Raw genomic sequence first — 21941 nt, 5'->3', positions numbered from 1 at the left:
AAAAAAGAAAAAACATGCAAATTATAGGACTTTATGCCTGTATGAAGTTTTTGCTGCAGGAATATTTTTGCAGGATTTAACATATGTGAGGTTTTTAAATAAAGTTACATTTTTAAACATTCACATGTCACCATGATTGAGCTGCATTAAATAACAGCAATGATATATACTCTATTTGAACAAATAAGTCTGTAATGAAATTGGCAACAAACCTCCCCTTCTTGAGCTGTTTTTGACTCTTATCAGAGATGTATCCGATGATTTATAGGTTTCCTCAATGTGTTTTAAGAATCTCATTAGACTGGTTTTGTTTTGCTTGACCAAGGTCGTAAGTTCTGATAGTGACACAATGTTCTCCGACCTCATGTCCCGGCTATTTCTGTACCATCCCTGAATCTCACTCTGAAAGCTAGAAAAATATAAGTGCTGTGTATAGCATTTTCAGTGTGCCTTGGTTGAATCATTTGTGATGATTATAGTACAATTACTGTAAACAAAGTATTTTATTGTTAGGATGACTGATAAAAAATATAGATTCAAAAAATAATGTAAATACTTTTGACTACAGAGACACTCTATTAAGGTTTCTAGCTGGGTTTTTGTTTGTTTTTATGTTTGTTATTATATATTCTGTATATATACGTGTGTGTGTGTGTGTGTGTGTGTGTCTGTGTGTGTGTTTTTGAAACATGACACTTCCAGGAAGCCACATTATTCAAATTGCAGATGCAATTTGTCCATCCTTGTATCTTGTACCAGTGAAATACTGTACGTATATCCATAAACCCCATTGCTGAATGATGTTCACCCTCTTCCTCCTCACTGTTGTCACTCTGCCTTTGTTTCTTTTGAAGATCAAAAAGAAGAGTGAGAGTTGATCATTAATAGTGATTTTTCCATTGATCTCTCATTTCTTTCATTATTTCCAATGGCCATGTTGAAAGCTCTCCATTCCTGCTAGAAGAACAGCACTCTCTACCTGTTTTGTGCCATCAAGTAATCTGTAAGATTTCCCATCTATTGACTCTAATGTGGAAAAAATACTTTAAAGTGATGTAGAAATAATCAATTACTAATTGCATGTGCTGATGAGAGCTTAGATCTGGGTTATACAAGATAAGAATGGTTCGTATGACATGTTGTGCAACCATATCAAAAATGAAAAGTGTTTATAGTTGTTCCAAATGGCCCTCATAGAGGAGGGGAGGGGAATGGGTTGTCTGGCCACACATTTTCAGACAGTCTCTCCTGGAAGGCATTCATAGTGTTGCACTCAGTTGTTCACATGTTAGTGACAGAAAGTTGGTGTGAAAAAAACTCTAAAAAAGATTGATAGCAGGTACCAAGGAAACAAAAAAGTGTAGTAAATAGCGACTGAAAGCTGCACTCAATACTGTGACTAATTGCTGACAAGAACCAGCGGGGTCAGACAACATGAGGTTACAGCTATAGTGGGCAGGTGTGGAATGGCAGCAAGTCTGTAGCCACAAGGGACATGTTGTTCCCCTCCCACAATAAACCTTAATAACAGAAGACATTTTGACATGTCACAGTAGGAAGAGTAAATAATAAAATCAATGATGGCTTGCATTTAGATGCTTCAGTTGTCCTGGTATTGTGCATTACCCATTTGCAAATTTCCAATCCTGTCCAAAATTCAAGAGATATCTGTGTCTGTGCAGTTTCTAGATACACTGCTCTTCTTTGTGTCATAAATGTCTGATGTGAGACTGCTCCTGTTTGATATCAGTGCAGCTTTCCACACAAACCTATTGCCAGACAAAAACATCAATATTGAACAATTCTGCAAAATTCTATTATTTTCATGTCCACTGCACTCTAATTTCATTATCTGTGTATGATAACAGTATAATTAAGGTTGGAGAAAGACTGTGTTAATGACAGATAAAACATGGTACAAAACACTTGGTTAAAGGTTCGGGAAAGATTGTAGTAATGGTTAATTTTAGGCAAACTCCGGTCTCCTGCATGAAAGTCAGATATTTTACAAGCCCATCCACCAGCATGACCTCCACATCCTTACCTTCTTCCTCGCTATATATTGGGCAGACTTCCTACATTGGCACTGAAAACTGGCATTGGACGTAGATTGTGAAGTGTTTATTCACCCAGCATGTAATTCTTAGAGAAACTGCACTGATTTTACACTACTCATCACAGTGTCTTACTGGATATGCTCAGGTGGGATGGGTGGGAATATCAGGAATCTCATATGAAGGATTTAAATCTAATCTGTCCAACCAAATATTCAGTGTCTCCATAAATTATAACGTTTTGTCATTATGTTGATGACACACAGCTGTACTTCTCTTTCAGTTGTTATATGTATGAAGCTAGAAACAATCAGAAATTGTTTTAGTGCAATAAAAGAATGGACATCTCAGGGTTTTTTACAACTTAACTGTGACAAAACTTGTGATGAAAACACTTTTTATGCACAATTTCTCAAATTTAATTGGCTCCTTCAAGGGATTTCTGGATGTTCCAGGGTCACGGCCAAAAACTAAGAAACTAAGAGTCATTGTGCTTTGACTGTTTACTAGGATAAAACCTATTTGTTTGCTCTTGCTTTTTGAACCGCCTCAGGATCCCCATGAGGAGCTGATGTGTCTAGTCTGGTCTAGTGTTTTGCATGTTGTTTTTACTTGTTTACCTGAACTGATTATTAAGAATGCACTTATTATGTTATGTTATATTTCATTGTGCCTAAATGCAACAATAATGGTCCCAAGGACAAAAATGGGGGGGAAAAAACAGACGTCTGATTATGCCTTTACACTTTGGCATGAACTGGCAATTCTCCACAATGGTGGTATTTATTACCTACAAAACTGTGATTTCTTTTTATGCAGCTACCCACTGCATAAACTAGAAAACCATGTATAATACTGAGTAATAACCAACCAGTTTGATGTGCAGATAAGCATAAAATTGTGTGTGGTCTGATGGTGGGTGCTCAAAATTTAATCATGGTGCCAGAGTGGGTCTAGTATGCACAATCATGCTTTGATAATGTGCATCACTCAAATCAGGGACTGCAGAGGGAACACATACCCTCCATCTTCATATAGCTGCATAGAGATCTAGTCAACTGAGAGGGAAGGCTTTTCGTACAGCATGTCAGCAGTTGTGGGTGAGGGATGCTGAAATAGACATAAATACATACTATACATTGCTAGAATTATTGCCATAATCTGAATAAAACAGTATTTTTGCTGTATACTGGAAAAATTTAAGACAAACAAATTAAATATTTATAATTACATAATGGTTTGAGGGTTAGGGTTAGGGTTAGTTAATTATATACACTTGATGCATCTCTGCTAACTGAAGTGATGAGAATAGCACATAATAAAAGCCATCTGAGAATGATTTTCTCATTGATAAGTTACACTCCAAAATCTGAATAAACATTTTCCAAATACAAATACATAAACAAGATTGAGATAAAGGTTTATAACATACAAATTATTTTGCTATAATTCTTGCCTCATACATAGTACCACCAACATTGCAGTGCACTACTGCATTGCCAGTGACACTCCCCCTGCAGCACTTCCTCTCCCATTTCAGCACATGGCAAAACATCCAAATACCACACAGGAAGAGGGGAAAAAACCCTTCACAAACGTAGAAATATTTATCTTATTGAGCACAATATGACGATTTATGACCAGTCAAAGCACAGTAAATGCCACAGTAAACATTGTTATCCATAATTTGATTTAAATATACACAGAGTCACTAAGATGTGTTGTTGTATGTGGGACAACAATATGTCAGCATGTACCATAGTTGCTTCTGCCGGTGGAGTAATTCTAGTGAAAGAAAAGAGTAACAATTTTAAAAGCACAGCTAGTGGTAATCAGTGGTCCTCCGAGCCAGACTTGTATTAAAGATAATTAAGATAATTGCCGTAACAAATAGGCTCTGCCATCATTTAACTCTTGCCTGACTCCTTTTTTTGACAATGATTTGTGTCAATAACCTTTATTTCTTCTTCTTTAATCAAAGTCTCTAAAGAGGCCCCTTTCATTTCCTCATGTCTGTTCCTCCTGTCTCTCTACAAAATGTGCTGGCTCCTGAAAACCCATTAGTGCACAGAGCAGTGACTGATTTCCACCTGATATTCTCAGAAACATATATCCATTAGTATGTTTGCCAGTTTTGTCTTGGTTAAAAGGGAATACTGAAGGCGAGAAATCTATCAGTTTGATTTAATACAATCAAAGTACAAAATCACAATTGGTCTTCCTGTCACACCATGCTCATTGCTTTTTCACCCTGTGGCCTGCAAACTCTGCACTGTCAAATTTCTTGTGCTATTTTTATGTCATTTTGAGTTTTTAATGGCATAATTACTCTATTCTTCAGGCTTCAGGGAGAGCACAAATGTTTTGTTTTTTTTTTTTCCTGACAGTCATCAAATTGTTTTTATTAGAAAGTATAAAATGCCTCCATGCAGTTCATCCTTAGCAGGCCATTTGATGGTTGTGTAATGAGGAAGTGCACATCAGTCAGTTTTCCAGAAATAAACAAAAGTCAAGTCAACAGCTTATTTTTACCTCCAAGATGTAAAAAAAAATTGTATGCCATATTGATCTTGTTGGGCCCAGTGGGGGTTATGAATTAGTCCTCACCATCTCCACAGCAAGAGCTCTCACCTCTCTGTAGCATCTGAGGATTCATACAGTGTCTGTGGGGTTTCAGCATTATCGGTATGCAGCACACATGCCTGCAGGTCTGCAAATAACTCTGTGGCATGCCCCCCACCCCTTTATTGATCTATACTTTATTGCTATATTTATGCTTAATACACAGGCTCCAACACAGTCATTCCAATCAACTGGGGCTTGTGCAAATTTTTTTTCCCCACTAGTCATAAAATTTAATGAATAATTTGAATAGGTGCTGATGCAGATGGAGCTTGTGGTCAAGTGGGTTTATCTGATTAGTTTTTAAATGTGCTGTGCTAACATTACATGGTAACAGATACCACACTCCTGTCTCACAGGATAAAATCTTGTTCATTTTAATTTACCCGTCAGCTCCTGAAATCAAAAATGAACATTTCAAACCAAATGTGATACAAGATAACATCCCCTCCCGCCTTTCTTTAAAGAAGTAGAAACTGCATCAGTGCAAATGGTCACAAGCATATCGACCTGCAGCCAACTTTAAACATAATCCTCAGTGGATTTCAGTGATTTCACCACAGAGATATGGTCAAGCACTAAGCCTGTAGAGCAAGGGGAATCAATAATAGATTTTTTACAACACAGAGAGAGAGGAACAGTTTATACTGTACCTGACAAGTGATAGTGGTAATACCCTCTTTGTTCTTTTATACATTCATCCACTTCCAAATGTGACTGAGGTCAGATTTTAGACATTTAGATGCATAGCAGACATAGGAGCAGACAGGCATAAAGGAATATCACGTCCACTGGACATGACATGATTACAACACATTCCTGAAGATGAAATCCATTAGATGTAGTTGTGTTTTATCATTCTGAGTGAAGGATTCCTGTTCACGGTTGCTATTCTAGTATTCCTGTGTTGTTCTGTGTGTTGAAATGAGAATGAAACAAATTGCAGCGTTATCCGTCTTCAAGTTTTCCACTTATATTTATTTATTTATTCATATTTATCAGACAAACATATTCACACACAAACACAAAATCAAATTACAGGTGAGAGCTACACCACTAAATAAACCATTATGAATAATAAAAAAAAAAACATTGTTTGATGCAGCCGAAAGCTCCAGAAGACGAGAGCTTGAGTTAAAATCGTTGAGGTCAAGCTCAACTTTTTGGTTAACATGGATAAAAAATGAAAAATGCTAGAGGTGCACAGATTCATGTAAAGTTTCAACATCTCCATTTCCATGGCAACTGAGCAAACTCAACCTGCTCATGAGGACTATGTGGGATGGTGATTGGAAAGCTCCAGAGCAAGCAAGTATGAGGACCTTGAGATTGTTTTCAGTAATTAAGATTTTTTAAAAAGTATCTATTTGCTTTTCTAAAGAAGAAGAAAGGTTCTTCTTCCTGCCCCTGGTGCTGCAGTAAAAGCTGTTTGGCCCTGACTCAGCCACTTAATATGCAGGTATTTCCACCTACTGGTCAAGTCATAATACTGCACATCATCCTCTCCCTTTTATTTTTCAGCTTGTGATACAAATCTAAATTACTGCTGCAAAATAAAGATTTGGGCAGATATTAGACATGCATGTAAAATTTTAGCATATTTATATAATAGATTGCAGTCAATAGAGCACATCACTGGCAGCCTCTTGAGTTTATAGCTGTTATAAAAACAGGCTGGTTCAGGCCTGTGCTGATTTGTGTCTCTGTTCTCAGCTGTTGCTGCATGTAATTTGTCCAGCGCATTCTATATGTTCCATGCTGCAAATTCTCTCTCAAAACAGGATGACACAGCATGCACGCCATTCTTGTGGTGCATTTTACATTATGCCTGTCATCTTAACCTGCTCTGATGTTCAGCTATTGGGATTAAAATAGGTGGTGCCTCCCCCTCTTGTGGTTTGATGCAATATTACATTGGTCGTAGCTCTTAGCTCTGCCCGGTCATTAGAGCTTTTGATAACAATATTGAGGCTGAACGTGAGCTTGAGGTTGTGCATCAGAATTTGCAATTCATGAGAGAAACACGTGTGTGTGGACAGCACAGATGTTTCATCTGAGCAAAATATCATAGACACTCATTTCCTTGAGTATAATATGGAGTTATGTGACTGTCTCTGCTCATGAGGACAGTGTTTGAGGGGAAGGAGAAAAGAAATCAATGTCAGGATTGAAGTGGTTGCCTTATTTCCTTTGGAGTGCAGTGTATTGCTGATTGAGCGTTCAGACCCATTCAGAACCAAGATTGCCTCTCCTCTTTATAGGCAGCTCCAGCTTGGATTGACTCTTGTCTCATGATGCTGGTAAAAATAGCTGTATTCTCAACAGGCTAGATTTAATTCAGCAGGCCCGTGTTTCCACAGTGATAGCTGATGGGAAGAAGCGTATTCATAAGAGTCGAGTGGAATGAGCATAGTTTTATGGAGAAGCGCAGGTTTTTAAGTCTTTTCACACAAAACTATAGTTTGAAGCAGTGATCACAACAGCAGAAAACAACACAGTAGGTACTGTGAGTTTGCCTTGTTAGCATTTTTGTGCATGTGAACAATTGTCTCTGCCCTGTAGTGCGATTGTTTTCCTTTTGACAGTGAAGACAAGTGTTCAGAGTTGCAAATGTTTCCCCATGCGTTCAAAATTTTCTTCTTTAATCTCCTCCAAGGAAGCTCCTGGGCTTGGCTGCAAAGCATGGGTGACTGTGTGAGTTATGGCATGCCAGCTCTTCAGGAGGGTTTAAAGCAATGGGTGAAAGAGAGGCTATCACCCAAGAACACGCTAATAGTGAAAACGTATCACATCACTGTGCAGAGCAACAGAAGCCCTTCTAGATACTTACCAGATATGTTCTAATATAGGACAGACGGTATGCTGCACAGGGGGGCACTGGTCCCTGGTGGTGACAGTGAAAAAGCCACAGGAAAGAGTGTTTTCACTGGCAATGAAATGGTGAGCAAGGAAGCTTGTGTTCATTCTTTTTCACCTTCCTGAATTCATGCCTCTCTCTCTTTCTTTCCTTCTCTCTCCCTGCTCTTGTGTGTTTACGTGAGTGTGCATGCTATACTGCTGTGCGTGCGTGTTTGTGTTGTGTGTGTATATGGTGAGCGTGCGGGGGCCATCACTGGGTTGAACCTATGTGGAATGAAATTTATCAAAGTCAGTGGGGCATTGTGATGAAAGCTTTGTGAGGGAATTTCAACCATGACTATAGCCAGGGTCCATGCAAAGTCGTTAGTTTTCTCTCGCTTTTTAATGAAAATTCTCCCCAGCTATTTTGGTTCACAGGGTCTCAATATAGCTATAACCTTTGCTGTTTATACTGTCAGCTGAATTGGCAAGCGCCTTCCACTGGGCGGGTTGTGAGAATTAGAATCATCCAAAAGTTGTTTAGCATGCTGAGAATCTGTCCAAGCGTCTATCTATCCGCTGTGTCCCTGGAGACAGATTCCTTATTCAATTTGTATTTGTTCCATCCAGTTTCCATTTGGAAACTGATTGATTCAGTGCTTCCCCATCTTACCAAATGTTTTACCTTGCTGTTATCAAGAGGCAGATAATGGAAAAGAAAATAAATCCCAATCTCAACTTTGTTAGGCCGGAACATTACAATCAAATGTTCAAATTGTTTGTTAGGGAACAAGAGAGGTAAAAAAGGCAGAAGATATTTTCTATATAATACTTATTTGTGTGGTTGCTTTTGTGATTTCTCACCTGCGCTGTGACTTTGTGTCCAAATGGTTTCATATACCTAAGGCTGGTCATTTATTTACAATAACCCAGCACATTACTGTAAATGGCATGGCTGAGACCAGCTATGATGTCCTCTGCCACTCGCAGAATGAACACAGCCCATTGCCTGTGCATTTACGACCCCCAGGTAGAGCACATGATATACAATTGACATTAACTCACTACCACTGTAAATGGACCACGGTAAACACATTCATGATTGCATCACAATAGCCTCGTGTCAGAGCATGATGAATGATTTCTCATCAACATTTTTTCTTGATGACAGATTTGCTCTAACAGTTTTTATGCTGCAGGTTTTGGGAGGTAGACAGAAGTTAGAATAGGAACAGAGTACGCATCAATCCTGCACTATGAGCGGTCATGTCTCAGTTAACAGAATTTAGATTCATTTTTTTAGGCAATGTTCAATCTGCCACTGACACTCTCCTGCTTATAGGCAGTATCTTGTATACGCTGATGTGAAATTTCATTTTCAGCTGTGAAAAGTCTCAACAGTCTATAATTATTTTCCCATTGGATAATGAAATTCACGCCATCACTGTAAATATAATGCGATTCGGTCTATTATATTTGCAGTGCACAGGTGAGCATGTGGAGACAGAAAAACTGTTTTAAATTATGTGTTCTCTGAGACTTTCTTCACAACACACACACACACACAAACCAGAAACAGCAGCACATTCTTGCCACATTCTCAGGTTTAATATAGCACTCTCATAGCAGGCTCCGGAGAGATTTCACAACACATCATTGACTGCTGACTGAAAACCCAGTAATGTATTTTCACATTTATATAAGACTCACACAACATGATGGATGTAAAAAAAACATTAATCATTAATTTTTCCTGCAATAGTATCAATCACTTACCTATGACCTCTTAATATAGTTAATCTTTTTTTTTTACTTCTACACACTTAAGTGTAACAAATTATTTCAATTCACCAACAGAGACAGCATTAACTAACAAGTACTGACAATAGTATTGCTTTCTCCCACTCCCACCTCTGGCTATCGTATCTGCATTTGAACTCTAGTCCTCTGCTGCTCAACATTCCTGGCCATTCAGCATGAACAACTTTGCATTTCAGTGCAGTGTAGAGAGGAAGGTCAGAGGAAGAACATACTGTAAGCCTATCAATGCACACACCAGCATCAAAGTTATTTCTTTTCAGCTCCTCATGCTCATCTATCTGTTATATAGCTCTGATGGATTTGGCCTAGTTTTCACAGTCGAAGCACAAAGTACAAAACAGTAAACACTAACTAAACACTCAGACTGCAGCACTTGAATACAGTGCAAAGTTCACAGCTCTAAATAGCAAAACTTCATTTATTTTATTAGGGTTTAACAATGTTAGAGCACATATATATATATAAATGTTCCAAGTCTTGTTACAAGGCTGAAGGCTTAGTACCTTAGTTTACTCAATCATTACAACATGTATTTTTAATTACTCTTTGTTTCCTACAACACTGGCCAAGTTAATAGAACTGCAACCTAATTAATACGTGATGAGTTGTGAGACAGCCATGCACACGGCCTTTTGCGTCACTCTCACTCACACTAACAGACATGTCTAAACTTTAATCAACAGAAACACACAGAATGGGAAAACAGAAAAGGCAGAATCAATTTCAATCAGCAGGAACCTGACCTGATGCTAATGATGAGGCACTGAGTTACTTGCGGTAACTGTGTAAAGTTGAGTCTAGACACAAAACAAACATTTTCAGACTGCCTTTTAAGCGATTTATAGAGTATCCCTCCCCATGCTAAACATACAGACAACTCTAATGCAAGGGATTATTATAAAGTTAACTTCTGCTTCATGTGGCATTGACTGATGACTGAGCTGCAATGCGGTGTACATGGTTCAACAAGATCTGATAGATAGGATGCTGTTAAATCAAGTAATATGACATATGCAAGTAGTTGTACCTTGAAGTCACCTCTCAGCAAGTCACTAGTGTCTTATCAACCTAAATTGCATGTGTTTGGACTATGAGAGGAAATACAAGTGACCTTCTAGCTCTGGGATGCTGCAGTTGAGGGCTACCGTGCAGGCTATGGGACATTTGTAATTTGGGACATTGTAAAATTTTGGTCCATTAAGCAAAATGTCTGTTTTATTATGACTTATGGGAGCAGCACATTTACACACATATGTAGTTTAAATTTGGTACATCTCTAAGATTAGGAATTGAGATGGGTTATCAGTTTGATAATTAAATAAAGTTCAATGTCATCCACATAAAAGTGTAAAAAAATAAAAGTCAAATGTATGAATGATTTCTGAAAAAGGAAGATAGAGAATAAAAAAGCCCAGAGAAGAGGTTTATGGTGCTCTAAAGTTTTTATTACAGAGCGCTGAGGTCATACCTTTATAAAACTCAAAGAAATAGTTCATTATTTTGGGAAATATGCTTATTCACTTTCTTGCAGAGAGTTAGAGGTGAAGCTCATGTCTATACAGTATGTAGCTGGAGCCAGCAGCTGCTTTGCTTAGCTTAGCATATAGATTGCATACAGTGGAAAAGAGCTGGCCTGGCTCGGTCCAAAAGTTTTAAAAATCCATCTACCAGTACCTACAAAGCTCCAATTAACATGTTAGAGAAAAACATTCCTCTACTGACTCTGTTCAACACCATTGTGTGCAAATTCTCATGCTCTTAATCCTATTTAAAAAAATCAGTCGTACACTGACAGCAGCACCTATAGATGGGTAGTAGTCAATATGTGGATACTGTGACATAGAATTGACCCTACAGTTCAGTCACTCCTGGTTTTGGTAACCAAAGATGAAAAATAACTGCAAAGAGAGAGAGAGAGAGAGAGAAAGTACTGAAAATATTTCCACTGCTTTATAGTAGATGTTTACTTTTTGAGTCACTGTAGAGCAATTCATCTTAAAACCTAAAAGTCTCTACACCTTGTTTCTGTTAGAAATCCCCTTGCTGTACACTCAAAGCAATAATTCTGTAAAATATGGTACATTGTTAAAAGGGCTCAGATTTAGTGCTGCACTCGTATAACATTGACAGACTCACAATGGACTTTATTTTTTTTCAAATGATCCAAATCGATCCAGCAGAACCAGCGAAATTGTCTTTTTTTTTATTCCACACATTCTTCTCCTTTGTCAAAACCTGGAGCCTATATTACCCACAATGCAAATCGACTGCTATCAGTTGAGTCAGAGATTCAGTTGTGGAATGCTAGTAGCAACTAATGTAGCCTTGAGTTGCTAGCCTCAAACAGAGATGAGGTTCAGGCTACAGAGGTCTAGTAACCTCTTTCAAACTCCACACCTGTTCAAACTTGTCTTCTGTACCAACCGACGTGGACTCAACTGACATCACTTGAGGCAATTTATCAGACTTCATGCAGCTCCCCCAGGAGCCACAAAAGGCTTTGTACAACTTTTTCCACATATACTCTCTAAGACCTATAAACAGACTTTGACATGTAAAATTTAGATTCCTTTTAATAATGAAACCTGAATTCTCAGCAGTCAAGGCTCACTTTGGATCAGTATCCACTAACAAGCTCTGACTCTGACTCTGATTAAACATCATACTAGCAGTTTTTGGTACAATTCCAATATTTTATGTTTTATTTAAAAGTTTAGACAGCACCGAAGGACAAAAATCCTAAAATAATTAAATAACACTGGAATCTGTCAAGAGTATTAACTGTCCTTCTATTTTTTTCATTAAGAGATTAAGAAGTGGCTCATCTTTCTATATAAAATGGCATCTGCTGAAGAGTGAAGGACACTTATTATGAATAATGTGTTGACTCAATCTACCAGCTCATAAAACACCCACACTCTCTCTCTCTCTCTCTATCACACACACACACACACACACACACATATACTTCATGGAGTCGTCAGTGAAGCTGTTAATCTTTTTTAAACAGTAAATGAGAATTTTTTTACATGTACTCCATGTAAGAAATATGATAATATGCAAACTCTATATTACAGAGGCAAAACAAATGAAGCTATTCATCCCACAATGTTATACATTAAACGATGGGTCCAGAATTTTTCAAATCTGTCGTAAAACAACAGTCAGGTGACCATATGAATATTGAAACAGGTTTTTCTTGCTGTATTATTCCTCCTGTTTATATTAGCCATTAAAAGATCTTTTCCTAAGGCACATCCCATGTATGTGATGGGGGACAAAATCAACAGTCCTGAAAAAATACATTCAGAAGTTCAACTGAAGCTTCAGCAGTCTGTGTCAGGCAGACACAGTTGGTGTCCTCCAAAGTTACAGTCTTTTTAGTATAAAATTCCCTCTTTGTGTTTCCCTGGACAGTGTTTCCTTGCTGAGCTGCTGTGGAGGGATAATAACAAAAGGAGGGAATTTTATGCAACAAGACTTTGACCAGGAAAGATATCTACTTGATTTGTCTAACTAAGACCGCTGAAGCCTTGTATTAGCTCCAAATGAACTTACTTGATTTTGTCCCCCATCAGTTACATGGGAAGTGCATTAGGAGGGGATCTTTTAATGTCTGGTATGATCAGGGAGAAGGATTATGACAAGCAAAAACCGTTTCAGTGTTCCCAACTACTGTTGTAAGACAGACTTGAAGAATTGTGATCCTGTCCTTTATTTAAACAATAGAGGGCAGGAAACAAGTTGACAGACACAGCTACACCATATATTATTATATTAAAAAGTTGTTATGGCTAACTCATTAGCAAACTTTTTTTTTACTTAAACATCGAGAGGACACAACATTATTAGTCATTTAGAATATTTTATGCATGTATAGCCCATACATTCACTCTCTCTTTTGGCTCTAAGGTCTTTACCAAATATCAGGTGCTTTAAAATAAATGTTCAGTTTTCTTCAGCAGGCATTCACTCTATTTCTCTTTTGATCTGGCCAGCATACCGTGGATTTCTTTGGCTGGAAATGTCTGCCTACAGGGTTTGATAATGACAGCTCATACTCAGACATACAGCAAATGTGTGAGCCGTAGCTGTTAAACTAAAACGATCACCTAAAAGAGGGTAAAAAGCTCTATGGAGATGAAGAGTGCGCTGTACATTCTCCATGATCTTGACACTATGAGCACATAGTACACATTTAATTGAATGTGAATAGCAGAAACATTGATTTTTTCAAGTTTAGCAAATTTAAAATATAAAGTAAATATATAGTATAATATAAAGTATTCCATAATTTTTGATATGGCACATATGTATTACTCCAGTCCAATTTTCTATTTCGCAACTTAGGGACTCATTATTATGCTAGCAATCATTTTGCAAGAGTCAGTGTCATATTCTTCAAATGCAACCCGCTGCAAGGCAGCATTTGAAGAATATGTCTTCACAGTCAGTATAGATAGCTTTCTAATCAATTCTCTGTTGGCTTAGATGAGCGTTACGTGGCAGGGGAGGCAGACCTAGACATCTGTCAGGATAAATTTTTCATAAGGAAGCCATCCTTGTGGGCATACCCCCACCAATAGTGTATGAAACATTTACTACAATCAGTGAAATGAAGCTTAGCAATCAGCAAGAACAGAGTTGAAGGTGCAGACTCCGGCCCTGCTTGTGAGAAAAGGGCCAACCAAAGCTCTTTGACATACATGCAATGGGGGAGCTGGTGCTGTAACACCGAGGCTGGCTGCAGACTTCTTGCATATTCCTTAGCTTTGATCACTGCCTCTTCTTAGCGAGGTCCATTCCTCACTTTGTATTTGATTTTTACTCTCCCCCTCCAAATTCATTTCCACCCTCAGATTCATTAAAAACACAGCTGGGTCATTCTTCTCATTATACTTGTTATTCTCAACTTTTCATGCTTCATGCTTAATGGTTTCATTGTATTTAAGAGAATAAATATTTTTGGATAGGCTGCATTGTATTTGTTACAGGCTGGTTGTATTTTTTCAGGCTTGTCTGCTGTCACTACATAACCTTGGTATGTTAAATGGAGCAACAAAAGCTCTTTCAGATGAAATTGCAATGTGACAGTGTCTTTTATTATCACTTTGTCTTGTCTTTGTCCGTCTTCAAAGACATGTCAGCGCTGCAGTCATCTGTAGTTTAACCCTGGGATTTGGTTTTTGCTGCTATGTACTTTAGTCCTGCTGTGGATGTGCAGTTACAGAGAGGATGTCAGCTCTGTCACAGCAAATATAAACTGACAGGGTGTGATCATTTTCTTCTGAATATAAATCCTTGTCTTTCAAGTTTAGGTAATTTGTGTGGTGTAATTAAAGGACTAGTGTAATTAGAAGACTTTTCAATAAAAGGTCACCGAACAAAATGTCATTTCGCAATTTGTCCTGGACAAATTATTATACAGTTTATCAGTGTTGGGACATTGGCATTTAACCTATGCCAGTCATCTCAGTCTTGTTTAAATTTGCACAATATTACTACAAAAGGTACTTATCTTTTTTCTTTTTTTTTTAAACAAATTGACTTTTGTGCCTTGTATATTATAACCATTATGATCTTATAAAATGGATGGTAAATGGACTGTGCTTGTATAGTGCCTTTCCAGTCTTTCTGACCACTCAAAGCGCTTTTATATATATATTTATATACATATATATTATCATACATTTGAACCATTGAGAACATATACAGCACTTCATCTTCATCTTAGGCTACAATGTGTAAAAATGAATTATGATGAAAGTGTAACTCTTCTTTGTGGTTGTTTTTAGGTTACTGAGCAGTTTAACATTTCCCCATTTGTTTATTCCTGCCTTGTGAATGAGTCAGTAAATTACTGATCCTATCTGACTGTGAACTGGTGACAGTTTGCATTATGCAGTGTATGAAAAGAGCTATAAAAAGTAACAAACTCACATTTACTAATGTGGTTGGATAAGGCAATCTGGTGTTCAATTCACTGAATTAAAAATACCCATCTTAAGAAATCTGTCCATTGATTTTATCCTACAACAGAATTTATCTCCTCTTATGAAATATCATGAAATTGTGATAATAGACGCTTGGGATTCCCTGTTATTGGCAACACTGACGTGTCAAAATAGAGATCCATAAACTTCTCTTGACAGTGCATTAAAGTGGACACATCCCCATGATTGATTAGACATCCAGCTGACAGATACCCTGCGATTGTTTACTGTGGTGGACCCTGGCAACGACTGGGCGTTTATTGCTGTCTGGTCCAGCAGTATTTCAACATTGTATCTCACTCCTTAGAGCTAGCAGCGAGCTGCTTCACAGCAGCCACACACTTGCAAGTAAGCACTGCTGGTTTGTTACTCCACTGCAGCACAAGACTGCTGTGTTTGCTTCCACTGTCACATCTTCAAACTAGTGTTTTCACTTGCAGGTACATTGCATTTATAGAGAGAGTAAGGAATGTCACTCTGGATAATTTATGGGTAATTATCCACCGTGCTTTAACGATCAACATTTTTTGCTGAACTCCCGTCAGGTCTCTAAGTACTCTTAGAGGAATAAAAACTGCGTTTACCATGTTGGTATTGGGAAATGGTAGGCACATAAAACTGTCAATGCATAATCACTTCAGTTGTGTTTGTAGTTTGTGTATTTTTTATTTGGTACATGATTTTTGCATATCAGTGGATCAGCTTTTCTTCAATCTCATATTCATTATTCAAAAACACAGCTATTTTTTGCAGGAAATGCTTCTTGAATTTTAAAGACCCAAAGGGAAAAGAAAGATGCCTTTTGCTGCCATCAGGTGCTACTTAAAACTTTTCACTCACTTTTACACCTCATTATCCATTCAAATCACAGCAGCACATCAGGGGAAAGTGACTGACAACAGCTCGAGATAGAAACCACAAATAAACGATGGTACTGGTGACATCCTCCCCACCAGGAGTCCCTACATCGGAAAGAATCAATGTCAGACCAATGGAGCATCGCTTTCCCTCGCTGCATTTTCTGTGATGTGTGAGAATTTTATGCTTTCAATGACCCATGCATGCACTGTATCAAAAACAAGGCACGGCCAACTACACAGAAGGAACAACATTACTTCCCCCCTTTTTCGCTGTTTCATCGCCTAAGGAAGACTCTTGTTGCTCTGTGAAGGCCGTTACATTTGTTGTGTTTGGAGAAAATTTGATCTTACAATATAGTGTGTGAAGTACTTTCTAATCATACTAGTACACAAAAAAATGTTTGGGAGTATCAATTCTGCTTGAGCTGGAGACAATGAAAAAAAAACTGCATTTCAACAAGACATCATCTGACTTATCATGAGTTGTGTCGAGAGAGGGAGGATGTGCTCATTGAATTTTGCTGCTGCATTCAATAAAAAGTGGCTCAAGCTTAGAGTGTGGTAGTTGATTTGACAAATTTTTATTGAAGTAAATATGGCGTAAATGGGGCTGTGGGTGAGTTAGTATCCACACACAGTCGCATCTATTCATTTCCTATGGATCACATGGACCCAATCAGGTCCTGATGATGTCATGGCTCTCTGCATCATTAATACTGAAAGGTCATTTCCCCTACTTGGAAGTCGTGTCTATCACATGCTGGGTTCAATTTCCAATTTGCCACAAGACTGCCTGGGTCATTCTTACTATTTATCTGGGAAAAGACTACCTAACGGTGTCGTAAAATTCCTCTGGAAATTAGCTGACTACTTCTTTTGTTGTTTCCTATGGAGCCCTTGACTTGGAGGGGCAGCATAATGTACCATCCATGGTCTGCCAACCATAGTGTATTTTAAAACTGACCAAAGGAGATTTTGACTTTGAGAACACTTATAATGTTACAGTTAAAAAATGTTGAAATACATGTTTACTGTACATTTCATACTGTATTTAAATTGTGCTGTGTGTTTCATCAAAGTTAAATTAAACCAAAGCAGGTTCAAGTTTCAGGTTTAAATAATCCTTGGGTCATTAACTCTGATTTATTGCCTTTCTAAGATCAAGTTTCAAGTGTTTTTTTCTTCATATGTAGGTGCCAATTATTCTGAAAAATGTTCACAAATTCAGGACTAACTCCAAAATTATTGTGTTTTTTTCTTGAGGCTGCCTTGTAGTGCTGTAATTGGTTTCAGAAACCTCAAAAAAGTCTTACTTTCTATTGACTCAAATTCTTTTGCCTTCTATTTTGTTCTATTTCCATACCGATTTCACTTAAAAATGTGCCCTGCATGAAACTCTGAAGTCTGTACACATACAAAAACATCTTGTAATCATTTGTTATACTGTATTTGACAAATAAAACCTCACCAAATGAAACAGATATATATTCATATATTATGTAAAGAAATCTAACCCATTTGTCTTTGTGTGAAGAAATGGTCACAGATTTTTTGAAAACAAAAAAACCCACATTGGCACTGAGATGTTCTCATAATTTAAAAAAATACAGCCATATAATATGTACAGTCTTATGTTATATAAGCTTTTTTCAGCAATTTCAGTGCTGGTAATTTTGTGACCTTGCACATGTTTAGTGCATACACCAACAAAGTATACAGCATATACTGTATTTTTGAAGCAGACAAGCATCTGCATATTTAGTTCAAAAGCTTTGGAAGGTGTCTGAAGGTGTCATTTATGGCTTTGAAATGCATTATGTTTCATTCATGGCTTCCTCCACATTCGTCACCTTCCTTTTAGCCTGAATCCCACTTGGAAAGCAAGAAATTAGGGCATTAGCTCCCAGGAGAATTTTGGAATAAAACAAGGTTTCTGGAATAGTGCGTGTTCTGTGAATGACAAGAGTGTTTTCAGTCGATGGTCTGCTGGTAATTGCGTTTCAGACAGTAATCATTGATTGTATAAAAATGATATAGTCTACACATCAGTGAAACATATCTGGCAACAGAGGTGATATGAAAAGAATTGCAGAGGAAACAAAAGAAAAGCAAATCATACACCTTTGTTTTAACATTGTCAGCAGCACTGTTTTGAGATGTCAACCTCGCCTCCTCAAGAGGATCTCTTGTTCTGCAACAAGCACCTGTTTGACTTTGAAGATTCACTTCAGTCTAAATACAAAGGCTGAGATAGGCTCTTTGAGATATAAGTTTCATGAGGAACACTTGGTAAAAACAGACCATGTAGCACAAATGATATACTAACAGAGGTTACTTAATGGTTATCTCAGTTATTTGCTGCCCCTTCTAAAGCCAATGAGAGGTGATACATAGACCCACTACACAGAAGGAGAGCACAACAGTCTGATACCACAGTTGAAACCAGCAGGTGGAGCTCAGAAAACTGCCAGCAGCAGTTGAGTCATAAGAACTGCGACCTTCTCAGTAGTCCAATCAGATGGCAGGGCTGCCTTCTGATACCGTGACATCACTGCCCCAACATCTAAGTGCAAACATGTCTGATACGTCCTCCCAAGGGAGTTTTTGTGAATTTGGTGCGATAATATATGTTTCTTTACACTTCTCTGGGAAAGTTAAAATGAATGACAGCTATTGAGAATAGTCATTATGTTACTCATCTGACTTTCCTCTCCACCCCCTGGGTGTTTCTGTGGCAGGAGAGACGCCTACATTGCAACACGCTCATTGCTTATCATGGAGGTACAACGTCTTACTCAGGGAGGGAGAGCCTGCAGATGACATCATTCAGCTCCATGGACAGCTGTCAGCATGAGTCAGGTGAATGTGGGCAGACTGAAAGTCACTGTGATCCTTATGTCAGGGAACAAATTCCTCCTGCAGTGAGGGAGCTTCCAATGCAGTCAACGTCAAAGTATGAGTAACTACTGTGACATCAACTTCACAGTACAGTAACTTCCATGTCTGAGAAACAATAGGTTATGATGCATTTTAACTGCTAATTGCGAAAGGAAGCTCACCTGTGGCCGCAACCAGCATGGAGCAGTGCCAGGACTGCCAGTTGGTAAGACGTTGTGTCTCCTGAATAGAAAAGTGAAACTAGTCTGCAGTATCACTGAAGATAAAGTTAAGGGGAAAAAATGTTGTTTCATATTTTGGACAATGAAATCCTTTCTCTATCAAAGATATTTTCATTTTCATTCATTCTTGTTCTCACATACTTTCACATTTGTGTGATACTGTGAAATGTTATAGATGGAAAATATTGTTTGTCTTCTAATTTTAAGCTGCAAGGTATTTAATGAGGGGTTGTCAAATTCTATCAAGTTGACAGAGTTTGTCAAAGTCATTCAGCCACATCTTAATGGTTGAGACATTAGTTTTATTCCAATGTGTAAGGTTTTTTTTTTTTTTGCCATAATAAGGGAATAAGAAAGAAAATGTGTCTGAGCTGAAGTCAGATTCATTGTTGATTCAGATGAGCTGAAGATGATAAATAATGGATCTGGTTCTATATTAGCAACCTTAGAGACAATATCAAAAATGCCGACCAAAAGGGTTGAATTTTAGAACATTTGAAAAAATTATGACTTAAGGTTGTGAACTCACATCTATCACATATGAGAGAAAAATCTGGATAGATTTTGTGTAATTTTGTTCTACAATAGTGTAGTTTGTGTAGTTTTTTGAATTGAATTAAACAGTGTCTAGCTTTGTTTGAGATGTATGTGTTGAAGCCCTTCCTCTCATATATCATGAAGATTACTGGACCAAATTCTTCTTTTCATTTCACTCTAAAGCTATCTGAAGTAGGAGAATCCTCTGTTAGCAGGAGGTCATATACTCTAAATAAGTTTTTCATGAGTAGGTTTTATTTTAAGACAGTCATCTATAACTGAACTCCTTTCAGTCTCAAAGGCTCTTAAATGTTTTCATATACAATTCAACTCTCATTTGGAGATATATGAACACTTTATGATTATAAAACAAAAAAAAATCAGATATATTCACCACCTTTTTATTTTTTTGAGCCACCATAGTGCCACACACTACATATTTGCATGTGCTCAATTATACATTCAGTGTGTGACAAACATGTGCACTTCCTCATTATAAGGAGGAATTATTTATAGCATGCTGTGCTCTTATCATTTGTCGGGCCCAACAGGTACAAAAAGATGAAGTTCAAGGACAGCCAAACTTGTCCTCCCAGCAAGCTGTTACTTGGACAAACATTCATCATTCAAGCACACAATTGCACCACATCTAATCCCTCTCCACCACAGAGTATTAATTGGATAAACAAATCTCTGCTTTACTATGTAAGTGGCAAGTCCTCCTGTTCTTGACTGAAATTAATATTACACACAAGATAGTTCACTGATATATCTCCGTTTGCTGGAATTTAATATGCCTATTTAATGCATGACCCTTCAATTTCGGCATGGTCAAAACTCTATGGAGAAAACAATTACTTTGCAAATTATAATTGCACGAAAAATATTCAGGAGGGTCTTTCCAGAAGATGATTATATTCTGAGGTCTTCATTAAGAGCTTTGTAAGTACATTTGTAAGCTCATTCTCTTCAGTACTGTAATTCATGCTGCACTGGTGGAGCTTCTTAATTAACACCTACTCCAGCCAACAAATAGAAGTGTGTCAGTTGTATTGCCTGCAGAACAAAACACCATTGTTGTTTGAAATGTTCTCCTTTGGCTGCCTCCTTGGATTGCTGATGACTGTGTCCTCTTTTTTTTTTTTTTTTTTAGCAATTGTCTCTCTGTATATAATTGGAATTATGACCTATGCTTGCATGGCTTTGTCATATTAGATTATATTTTTTTGTCTTTTGCAAATAGACTCATCTTTAGCCAATGAGGTTTACTCGACACATACAGCAAAGGTGCAAATAGGATGCCGGCTGTAAAAAGTGAATTACTAAATTATCAGCTGTCAGAAACTTTTCAGCTACTTTATATGCCATGAAGTAAAATCTCTTAGCATGGTAACACTGTTTAACGAGATAGTGTATCCATTGTGTGTGTGTGTGAGTATGTGTGTGTAAAGTGAAAATGTGAGGCCTGGTGGCACCTGGCCTCTTCAGATAATCTATTTATGACTTTCACACTTCATTAAGTCCAAACCAAAATACTTGGCTCTTGAATATGTTTATCAAATGTCTCAATGTTATCAGTCACAGCTGCAACAAACCATAAAACTGTTACTGCAGTATTTCTCTTGACATTGAAATTGTAAAATTTGTGCCATCTGCAAGCCTAAGCTATCTGGATAAAAGTATTATCTGAAATGACTGTGCTGCTGTAGTAGGATGTTTATTATATATTAATAAAACATGAGAGACCCAAACTTCAACCTGCTTGTTGTTTGTGCACCTGATTCTGCATCAGCTAACTTTTAAGCATTTTCTTTGTCTGAGGTTTTCTGTTACCTGAGTTTGCCTATCCAACTTTTGAACCCATTAACCTTTTAAAAACACGTATTTATAATTTAGGACAGGCACATAGGATGAATGCAACAGTAACCTATATACATTCTGGGAAGTTTTGAAGCCAAGCTGCTCTAAATTTTACAAAGACTAAAAATAACGAAACAGAGGGCACAGAATGACTAGTATGACAAAATTATGTAGCACATGAACTACTAAATAAAGGTTCTTAAATCTGGGAGACAACATGTGACACTTTGACACTGT

The sequence above is a fragment of the Thunnus thynnus genome, chromosome 9 (genome assembly GCF_963924715.1).
Source record: "Thunnus thynnus chromosome 9, fThuThy2.1, whole genome shotgun sequence".
Taxonomy (NCBI): Eukaryota; Metazoa; Chordata; class Actinopteri; order Scombriformes; family Scombridae; genus Thunnus; species Thunnus thynnus.
This window is presented reverse-complemented; position numbering follows the sequence as displayed.